This window comes from Miscanthus floridulus, chromosome 3 (genome assembly GCF_019320115.1).
Source record: "Miscanthus floridulus cultivar M001 chromosome 3, ASM1932011v1, whole genome shotgun sequence".
In the NCBI taxonomy this organism is placed as follows: Eukaryota; Viridiplantae; Streptophyta; class Magnoliopsida; order Poales; family Poaceae; genus Miscanthus; species Miscanthus floridulus.
Window position 1 is genome coordinate 16,976,563 of NC_089582.1, and position 11,163 is coordinate 16,987,725.

The following is an 11,163-nucleotide window of genomic DNA, read 5'->3' on the forward strand; positions in this document are numbered from 1 at the left end:
TTGCCTTCCATTGCAGCAATTCTAGTGTGGTTCCCAACTTTTTCTGCCCTGCATCACAAGTTGGGTACAACAATTTCTTGTGATCTTCTAGCATCCGCTCGAACTTGATCTTCTCCTTTTCACTTTCACATTCTCTTTGTGCATCACGAATGACCTGACAAAGATCATCAGCCGGCTCATCTTCTGCGGCTACCTCTTCTTCAGCTTCTCCCATTGCAGTATCATTGAAGCACGCACCATCAGGAATAATATCATTGTCGTCCCATTGTTCTTCTTCATCTTCTTCCATTACAACACCGGTTTCTCCGTGCTTTGTCCAACAAATATAGTTTGGCATGAAACCCGACTTGAACAAGTGTGAATGAAGAGTCCTTGAGCAAGGATATTCCACCGTATTCTTACATATGGCACATGGGCAGCACATGAAACCGTCGCGTTTGTTTGTCTCGGCCGCACGTAATAAAGAATGCACGCCGTCAATGAACTCTTGTGAGCGGCGATCAGCATTATACATCCAATGACGGCTCATCTGCATTACATGACATAAATATCATATTAAAACCTAGATCATAATTAATTATTTATACAACATGCGTGCCACCACAAAAGATACAAATTTATGAAAGCATCGCTACAATGTAGACAATCCCAACTACCACTAAAAGAACTAAAGCTAAAATACATTTCAGGAGCACAAGGATTTCGCGACCAATCTCAACTAAAACAGACAGATCCCCCAATTGTGCAACATCTTTGGGCTTCTTCGGCTGGATCACTGCCTCATTAGCCGCCGTATCTGCCTGTTGTGCAAGATATTTTTGCACGAGTTCAACATACTCTTCCTCCCAGTAGAAGCCTGAACATCGTCCACTGCCATCCCACTGAAATTAAAACAAAAAATTAGAACTTTAATCACAACCATCATGAAAATAGGTATAAACTAACCATAATCATTAAATACGATAAAATAACTCACATTGCGATCCGGACACTTGTAGAAGATACGATCCTTGTTGGGACCCTCCTTCTTCACTCGGTACTCCATCACAATCTTCGTCTCATCACGACACTTACCGCATGGAATGAGAGGAAGGCCCGGCCTAAGTCGCTTTGGAAACCCATGAGAGGCCGAGGACCCGGAAGCAGTTGCCATCTACTCTCTATACTCATTTTTTAATACACTATAAATTTCTTCTTTTATAAACAAATAAAATTAACAAACTATAAAATTATCTAGATCTCTAAACAATGATATTTTTAATGGTCATTGTGTTCTCGTCTTTTACTGCGGCAGGTAAGTAATTCATATGATATTTCCGCAAATTAACAGAAGAATGGGAATGTACACACATAACAGACTACTACGACGATATCGGGACGTGTGAATAAATAACCATCCGTACTAGTTGACCTTGCTTACGTGATCATCTCGGCGAGCATTTCTCCACCGGACAGCACCGTACTTGGTCAAGGAAGAGCTCCGATTCTATGAGGAAGGGAACACGGTCTCCCACGACCGTTGTCGCTCTCCCTCGTAGAATCAAAGCTCCTCCTTGATGTCCGTTACCGCTCGACAGAGAACATGCTTGCCGAGCTGAACACGGTCCGCAAGTTCAACTAGTACGGATTTTCTACAATTTTCTAACTATTTTCTAAGTTTTTATTTATATATACTACGTTTAGGTACGGTGATTGACAGACTACTACGACGATATCGGGACATGTGAATAAATAACCATCCGTACTAGTTGACCTTGCTTACGTGATCAGCTCGGCGAGGATTTCTCCACCGGACGGCACCGTACTTGGTCAAGGAAGAGCTCCGATTCTACGAGGAAGGGAACACGGTCTTCCACGACCGTTATCGCTCTCCCTCGTAGAATCAAAGCTCCTCCTTGACGTCCGTTACCGCTCGGCAGAGAACATCCTCGCCGACCTGAACACGGTCCGCAAGTTCAACTAGTAAGGATTTGCTATAATTTTCTAACTATTTTCTAACTTTATATTTATATATACTTTAACCTTCTTTCATGTAAATATGCAAGCTTAAAGTGATTTTGAGCTCAAATTGCTTACAAATGAAAAAAAACCACAATAAAGAACCATAAATATATATAGTGAATAAAATGGCATAAGAAAATGGTAAAAAATGAGAGTATGAGATTGGTAACCTTTACAACTGAAGAATCGACGGAGGAATCGAAGAATGGATGGAGGAACAATGGAGGGAGGGAGGAAGCAAGAACACTACTGCAGTGAGCTTCAAAATGTGCTGAGCTCGGGCTCGGGGAGGAAGGAGGAGACGGCCGATTTATAAAGGGAGAACATTTAGTCCCGGTTGATAGATCCAACCGGGACTAAAGGTAACTTTCCAACCCCGGGCGCAGCCACGGCCCGGGAGTAGACCTTTACTCCCGGTTGAAGCCACCAACCGGGAGTAAAAGTATACCTTTAGTCCCGGTTGGTGGCTCCAACCGGGACTAAAGGTCCCTGCCACCTCTGTCTGGCGCAGTAGCCGTTGGGCAGGGACCTTTAGTCCCGGTTGGAGCCACCAACCGGGACTAAAGGTATTTCTAGTCCCGGGGGCAAAAAATTCCGGGACTAGAGCCCATTTTGGCCGAGGATCAAAGGTCTGTTCTCTACTAGTGTAGCCAATGCTGCAACCTTGGAGGCCAAGCTTATTTGTCAAGGAAATTATTTTGGCAAGAAAGAAAAGAATCAAGCAAATAAGTCAAGCAAATATATCTATATATATAGGCACCGTGCACATGGATATAAATGGAAGGCCAACCTAAGTACGTGAACTTTATTTGTTTAATTAAACTAGAGCTTAAGTATGGTGATTCACATTGTTTAGTATTTCAATCTATATGAGTTGCGTGAGTTTAGGTTCATGATGCATCTCTTGTTTAGTTAGTTTTGGTCTTCACGTAATGTTTTCGTCTCCTGGTCCACATAACATGTTTTCATGTACTGGTCCACATGTCAGAGTCCTGCATCTGCTTGTGTATAAAGGGCTGCTAATCAGCTAATCAGCCATGTACCTATTGAATTTTACTAGTATATTGCCCGTGCTAAAGCTACGGCGATATCTGGTAATACCAATGAAACAACCAAAGTATATCTATTTTGTAGTTGCCCTCAGGTTTAGACCAGGCTTCAACAATCAAACATCAGCACACAATTCCTCATTTTTTTCATGGTCCAACAGATATAAAATGCCCCAAACCGAACTAACCAGAAATTGTGAAAATTCTTAACATATTTGCATAGGGAGATACCATGAACAACAGAATATAAAAGACAATTCTCAAATTCAACCACTACTACAGAAAATCTTTTACACAGCGTTTACCAAAAGGGCTTCGAGGCGGTTGGCCTGGTTGCCTGCCTCGGTTATTCGTGGCAGGGCAGCCAGGACAGCAACCGCCTCGGTTAATATTTAACCAACCAAGGCAGGCACTGTACCGTAACCTCCACGGTTAATGATGATTAACCGAGGTGGTAGCCCTTATGCAACTGCCTCGGTTAATGCATTAACCGAGGTGGTTGTTCTAAAGCAACCGCCTCGGTTAATGTTTATTAACCGAGGCGGTTGGCTTTGGGCAACCACCTAGGTTAATCCATTAATCAAGGCGTTTGTTCTAAAGCAACCACCTCAGTTAACAAGCGATTAACCGAGATGGTTTCCTTATAATGCCCGCCTTAGTTAAGTCTGGGCTATAAATGCAGCCGCACCCACCCTTCTTCCCCATGGCTCCTCCATTTTTTTGGGTTTTGACCTCAAAACCCTAAAAAGTGGCCATTTTCTAGGGGGGGTTTGCCCTTGGATTTGTTGAAGAGGGCACCGCAAGAGGTTTATTCTCACTCTAAAACCCTCAATCTCCTCTCTTTTCTATGATTTTGGTGCTTTTTCTCAAGATCTAGATCTAGATCTATATGGAGGAGAGAGAAATCAGATCTAGAGCTACCCAGCTGCCTTTTTTCCATACTGCTTCGCTTATATGCTCCATTTTTGTTGTCTGTGTGTGCAAGGTGTTCGTGGTCATGGACAGGGAAAGGATGTACAAGACATCGAGGCTAGATCAAGCTTACCTAGATCATGTGACAAAGTTTATTGCCACTGTGAAAAGCATCGTCTGAGTTTGAAGCAGGAACACACCATCTATCCGTGTAAGAGCTGCAAGAACCTTCTTGCCCATGCAGATGACACAGTGAAATCTCACTTGGTCCGATATGGTTTCATCAAGGATTACACCATCTGGAAGTTTCACGGGGAATGGAGCAAACTCGTCGACAACGACGACGACAGCGGTGAATGTAGAACAACAAACCTTATCAGCAGCGGCCGGCGGGCACGGCAATGCTGCTACTAGTGATAATGTAGATTGTGATTACATCATGATGGATGATCTGCTCCAAGACATGGCTGATGATGACGGTGGAGGGGCAATGATGGGGATGGCGGTGAGCCTATGAGGGATCCCGAGACTATGGAGCTTTTTGAGTCAATCACTAATCATCTTGACCATGATGACATTCTGTTTGGGAGCCCAAGGTGGCTGGAGAATTTTAGAGAGATGAAGCAGGTGGCAATTGATCCCCTCTATAAGGACTATCCAAAGCACTGGACAGCGCTGCGTTTTAACCTCCAGATGCTGATGTTGAAGGCTCGCCATGGTTGGTCCGACATTAACTTCAATGACCTGTTACGTATCCTTGCTGACACATACCCAGAGGGTAACAAGGTGCCCGCCAATACCAACCGGATGAAGAAGCTTATCCGGCATGTGGCGATGAAGCTTAAAAAGTTCCACGCATGCCCTAACCACTGTATCCTATATCGGGGCAAGTATGAGAACCTGTAGAGGCTAGGTCTAGAGAAAGGCAAGCTTTGCTTGGATTCTAGATCTTGTCAAGAGCATGGCTCGGTATAGCCCCTTGTATCCTCTTTTGTATCTTTCATTATTCATATGTTTGCTACAATTGATTCGACATTGTTCTTAATATTATTCATGTTCCTAGTTATCATGTTCATCGTCTACTTTGATTATATGCTTAGTATAGTTAGATTATCACCATGTTCAAGCATAAGTTTGTATAGCGCTCTCTCCAAGGTACGAGGGGTGAGTGGTCGACATTGTGTAAGCGTGATGCTTATACGTTGTTTACCTGCGAATGCACCCTATATTCGGGGTCATATGGTAGATCGTGGATGTGACACCCCCATTGAGTCCTTTGCAGTCCACTCCCTGAATATAGGACAAGTAGGATCTAGTTACGAAGAAAGGCAAGCTCTGTTCTTAATCTTCCTTAGTAATATCCCTTATGTGTAGATATGAAGTTGATCTTAGCCATGACTACTAAGTGTAATTGTACTAATCAACATATGCTTTGACTTGTAATTAAGAATGACTTAGGAATTATTCCTCTAGTATTCGACCTAGCCAAGCTACACTACTACACAAATGATTTTGCAAGACAGTGCCCTTTTATTAACTGAGGCATTCACAAAATTCAACCGCCTCAGTTAATGCCTACGATTAACGGAGGCGGGTATTTTTATTTAGCGAGGCGGGTAGTTTTGGCCGCCTCCTAAAATCTATTTATGGAGGCGGACGTATTAAGGCAACTGCCTCCAAAAATCCTCTATTTTTGGAGGCAGGTGTATTAAAGCAACCGCGTCCAAAAATTCATTTTCGGAGGTGGGCACATTATAAAGCCTACCTCCACTAATAGTGGCCCAATTCTCAGCCCAAGCAAAAGCGCACATCTATCCTCCCCTAGCCTTATATATAAGCGACACTTAGGGTTATGCTCTCTAGAGCCACTCGAACTCGCGCCCCTCCGATCCCCTCCTGTTTCTGTCCCTCCCCAACGAGCACCCCTCTCCCTCAGTCCTCACCCATCTCCCTCTTAGATCTGCTGGCGTGCTCTCTCTCTCTGGTATGTGCTCCCTCTCTCTCCCTCTTGGTACTCCTCATGGCGCTCGCGGCGGCGACGGGTCACGCCCCCAGCGTGGGGTCCACGCTCGTGGCGGCAGCGGGCCTAGCTCGGGTTGCCACGCTCGCAACGGCGATGGGACGCTCCCTTCTCCACCTCTCTAGCGGCGGGCTGCTCCCTTCTCCACCTCTCCACCGCACTCTCTCCCCAAGCCTCTCTCTATCCACTGGAGTTGCACCACTCCTACGATGGTAGGAGGCGCTCGCGCCCCGGCGGTGGCTCGCGAGGGCGACGGGGCAGGGCCATGTAGCCCTCCGGCGTGGCGCCAGACGGTGCCGGGAGCCCTACACCATGGCACGGGCTCGGTGGTGGCAGCACGCGTGGGCTCGATCCGGTGGAGGGGCGTGGCGGTGGCCTCGATCCATGGCAGATCCTGCGGCGGCAGGCTTGATCCATGGTGGCTCTGGCGGCGGCGGCCTCGATCCGTGGCGGATCCAGTGGAGGGACGTGGTGGGGGCCTTCAGGTGTGGATGTAGGGCCTCCACCAGATCCAGCGCTCCTCTAGGTGCTCTTGTGGTGGTAGATTCGGGACGGCGGCGACGAGGCCAGGCTCGACGTCGGGCCCGTATGGGCTGACATTGGGCTCGGCTTTTTTATTATTTTATTTCGATTTATGAAGGCGGGCAAAGCAACCGCCTCCGTTAATCATGGATTAGTGCTAATGCCATAGAAAGGAGTACTCTAAGTGATCATTTATCATTGCTTATCATATTTATCTCTTGACTTACCCCTGTTATGAGTAGAAGTTTGGTTATGGTTTATTTCTCCATCATATGTATAAGTTATCAATATATTCCAACTGTCCATCCTTCCCAGTGGAAAAAATATAAATAACGATACCTAGAATACTCCCGGGTGAAGTGCTACAATGGTATATTATCTGTGCGCTTGGAGATCCCTTCATATTCATATTTATATTCTTTCTAGGCACATAAAATATAGGAAATACTACTTAGTATCATTCTAGTTGTGATTCTAGGTAGTACCACCAAGCATTTCTGGCATCATCGCTAGGGATGACAACTTAGTAAAAGTGATGCTAAGAAATATCAACAACATTAGGTGGCAATTTAAAACAAGTAACAAGTTAATAAATACCACCAAGCATTTCTAGCGCCGTTGCCGGGGAAGGTAGCTAGGCAAAAAGGAATATTGATAAACTTATACTTATTGGTGTGATCGAGGAAAACCATTAACCTATGCTCAAACAGGCTTACCCTTGTTCTGTCTACTTTTATATCTTATGTAGGGTAATGTATGACTGGTTTTGACCTTCCAACAAACTACATTAAAGATCCAGAAGCATTAATTAGGAGAACTAGAGCTAAACTCAAGAAAGTTCTAGCTTTAGAATCAGAGGACAACCAGACAAGGCGAAGCTTAACACCAGTTTTTGAAGCCATGGCCAACAAGACTCTCCATGAATTATCTGCTCCAACTACGGCCAACATCCATACTGGACTGGCGATCAACATTGGAGACAATGTTTTTGAGCTCAAGCCAACTCTCATCAACATGGTGCAAGCTAGCTAGTTTTGTGGAAAGGCACATGAAGGTGCAAGTGCTCATCTCCAACATTTCCTAGAGATCTGCAGCACTTTCACCATCAAAGGAGTTACTAGAGACGCCATATTACTTAGCCTCTTTCCATTTTCACTTTTAGGGAAGGCAAAACAATGGTTCTATGTCAATAAAGATAGAAACACTGCATGGGATAACTGCTCCACTGCCTTCCTAGCAAAGTTCTTCCCCATAGGCAAGACCAATGCTCTGCGTGGGAGAATCTCAAATTTTCAGCGGCAACATGATGAATCTATCCCAGAGGCATGGGAATGCTTCCAAGATTACATATCAAAATGTCCTCGTCATGGGATGGAGGATTGGCTACTCATGCAGACTTTCTACCAAGGGTTGATAAACAGCACCCATGAGAATATGGATGCCGCTGCTGGAGGTGCATTCTTGTCACTTACAATTGCACAAGCAACAGCTCTTGTGGAGAAGATGGTCTCCAACCAAGGTTGGAATGAAGAACGTCTTTAGACCTACAAGAGAGGTGGAGGTATGCATCAACTCAAGGAGGTAGATATGTTGTCTACTAAGATGGACCTGCTCATGAAAAAGCTTAAAGACCGAGCTAATGAGAAGCAAGAAGTCATGCACATTCATGATTCCTGCATGACAGGTGAAGAATGTGACAACACTGGGCATTCAGGGAATAACTGTCCTGAAACCCACGAGGATGTGAACTTCATCTACAACAGCAATTATCGTCCTCAACAGAATCAAGGTTAGAATCAGCAACAAAGGCTCAACTACCAAGGTAACTATCAAGGTAATAATTTTAATAATTTTAATAATCAACTACCCTTGAGAGAGTTAATTTTTGGCCAAGCTAAAATTATGGATGGCTTATATAGAAAATTAGCTTCCAATAATAAAATTTTAGAAAACATACATAATAGAGTGGATATCTTCTCCTCTGCCATTAAAAACCAGCATAGCTTTAATAAAATAATAGAATCACATATAACTCAACTGGCGGTCGTTGTTCCTCCGACCGATAAAGATAAGATTCTGGGGCAACCGGAAGATTTAGAAAATGCAAATCTTGTCGATATTCACAATGCAACGTACTACTGCATACAACCATCAATGGGAAGGTGGATAGACTATTCCTTGCCTAAAAAGAAAAGGTGATTCAGAAAGACCTATCATCCCCATAGCCACTGGACCTCACATTTTCCAAGAAGCTGTTTGTGACTTCGGAGCAAGTGTCAACATCATGCTAAAGGTAATCTATGATAAAATTAATGGAGATACTTTGTTGTACACAAATATGTGTATGTAGCTTGCAGATCCATCACTCTGCTACCCCAAGGGAGTTCTTGAAGATGCCATTGTTCGAGTGGGACAGTCCTATGTACCTGCAGATTTTGTGGTTTTGGAAACAGGTGGAGATATAAGGGCACCCATTATCTTGGGCCGACCCTTCTTGAGCACCGCAAAATCCATCATCTACGTGGACAGTGCCAAGATCTGTTTCACAATCAAGGACAAGAAGGAGAAATTTACTTTCAAGAATTATATCTTGCAATCTCCTAGTCATCCACAAACGTCGTACCTGCCCGAAGAGACAATAGTAACCAAGAAGAAGAACAGGTGAAGAAGGAAGAACAAGGCCAGGCAGCCACAAGAAGAATCAGTCAACATGATCAACACACTTCGATCCATGTACGACCACCTCCTCGCTTCACCATTCCTTGCCAAGAAGGACGATCTAGGAGTGCCCATGATCAAATGTACCATAGGATAGAGAATTTTTCACAAAACCTTCTGCGACATCGGATCGGGTGTCAACATAATGTCCAAGGTAGCATATGAATATTTATTTGGTGATGAACCATTATTCCCTACATATATGCAATTGCAGATGGTGGATCAAGCAATCTAATTTCCGGAGGGAATAGCAAAAGATATCATGGTAAGAATACAAGATCACTATGTCCCTACCAACTTCATGGTCCTTGACATGGGAGAAGAAGAAGAAGAAGAAGAAGAAGAAGAAGAAGAAGAAGAAGAAGAAGAAGAAGAAGAAGACGTACCTATCATCCTCGGAAGATCGTTCCTCAACACAACCAACACGATCATCTATGTCAGATCTGGACAAGTCCACTTCCAATTCCTAGGAGAAAAGGTACGCTGCTATTTGAACAGTTATACCGCTTATGAACAACCAAAGAAGACCCGCTCTAAGAGGAGACGCCGAGCATCTCAATGTCGAAGGAATCTATCCCTAAAGAATAAGAATGAAGAAGATAAAGAACCTATGAAAGATGAACCCACTCCACCCAAATCAAATCCATAAACCAAGTTGGTGTGGAAGGAAAAGGTGGCATCATCAGAGTCACCATCACAAGAGGAGCAACCATCAAGGTCTCTATATCCGGGACCGACAGATGCACCCAAAGAAGAAACAAGTTAGGAGAAAAGTCCTGTCCGGAGGACTTAAAAATCCGAACCCTCGCCAGGATATAAATTTGGTAGTTATCCATATTTACTTTTTTGCTTTGCATGAATTATTTTTACTTCAGCATATTTACTTTTATACATTTGCTTTGCACTTAGAAAAGAAAATAAAAATCTTATCATTGCATTATAAAACCTTAAGCACCATGTGAATCTCTTTATAGTGTGTAAAAACCTGTGAGAATATTAACTGTTGTGGCATAAAAATAAAAATACCATGCATACATCATATTCAAAAAATCCAAAAAAATATTAGATAGACATCCTGCTATAATTCTGTCACTCTAAAAATATTTTCAATTCCAAGAACAACTAATCTCCGGACGACAGACCCTAATCTTTTATCCTAATCCGTTCCACGAGTTTTGGTGTTCTTGTTGACATTTTGTAGGATAATGTACATGATCAAGAGCAAGTTCACCTGGTCGACTTTATCTCACTCCACCCATGGACGAAGAAGAACATCTGCTGGTAAAAATTGCTCTGAGAAGGATCACTCAACTTCAACATTCGACCACGACAACATCTAGCTTAGGGGAAGGGCATACCCATGTATCTAGATAAGTATTACTTTTCCTCTTGTTATTCTTAAGTTTGCTTTATAAAAAAAAGATGCATAACTAAAAACAAAATAAAAATTATATTCGTAAGGTGTGATCTTAAAAATAAAAACAAAATAAACAGTGTGTCTAGATTTCTTTAGGTTTGATTCTTAAGAGCTGAATAAATAAAAGAACTCTGAAGGATAATCTCCTAACATGGAAATGATAAATAGTTGCTATGTTGTAATTCCTTTCAAGTACCTAGTTTTTAGCCTTGAATTTTTCTGAGTTTTGGATAAGACTGTTTTGATATAAGAATTTACTCTAAACTTGAAACTCGTGGGTAGCATATGCTTGATCTAAGTCTAGGTAATTGACGGATATGATATGAGAAGGTTTGAGCTGTTGTTTATCTTGTTCTAAGTGATACTAAAGTTCTAGAGATTTATCTTTTAAAAAAAACATAAAAATGCTACATGATGAGTTCCTGTATGACAAAGCTTGAATTTCTACCTGTCGACATAAAATTTCGTCCCGTGCCGAGGACACACGCAGCAAGCCAAAAGGGTCCGCTCGAGGGAGTAGATCC

At 43.1% G+C, this 11,163-nt stretch overlaps 1 non-coding gene across 1 annotated transcript; it reads right to left on the reverse strand.

Annotated features, from left to right (window-relative positions):
* Positions 1–7,768: 7,768 nt before the first annotated feature.
* Positions 7,769–7,877, reverse strand: LOC136547673 (small nucleolar RNA R71). Its single transcript, XR_010781637.1, has one exon. It is a non-coding gene; the product is annotated as a small nucleolar RNA R71 (small nucleolar RNA).
* Between the last annotated feature and the right edge of the window lie 3,286 nt (positions 7,878–11,163).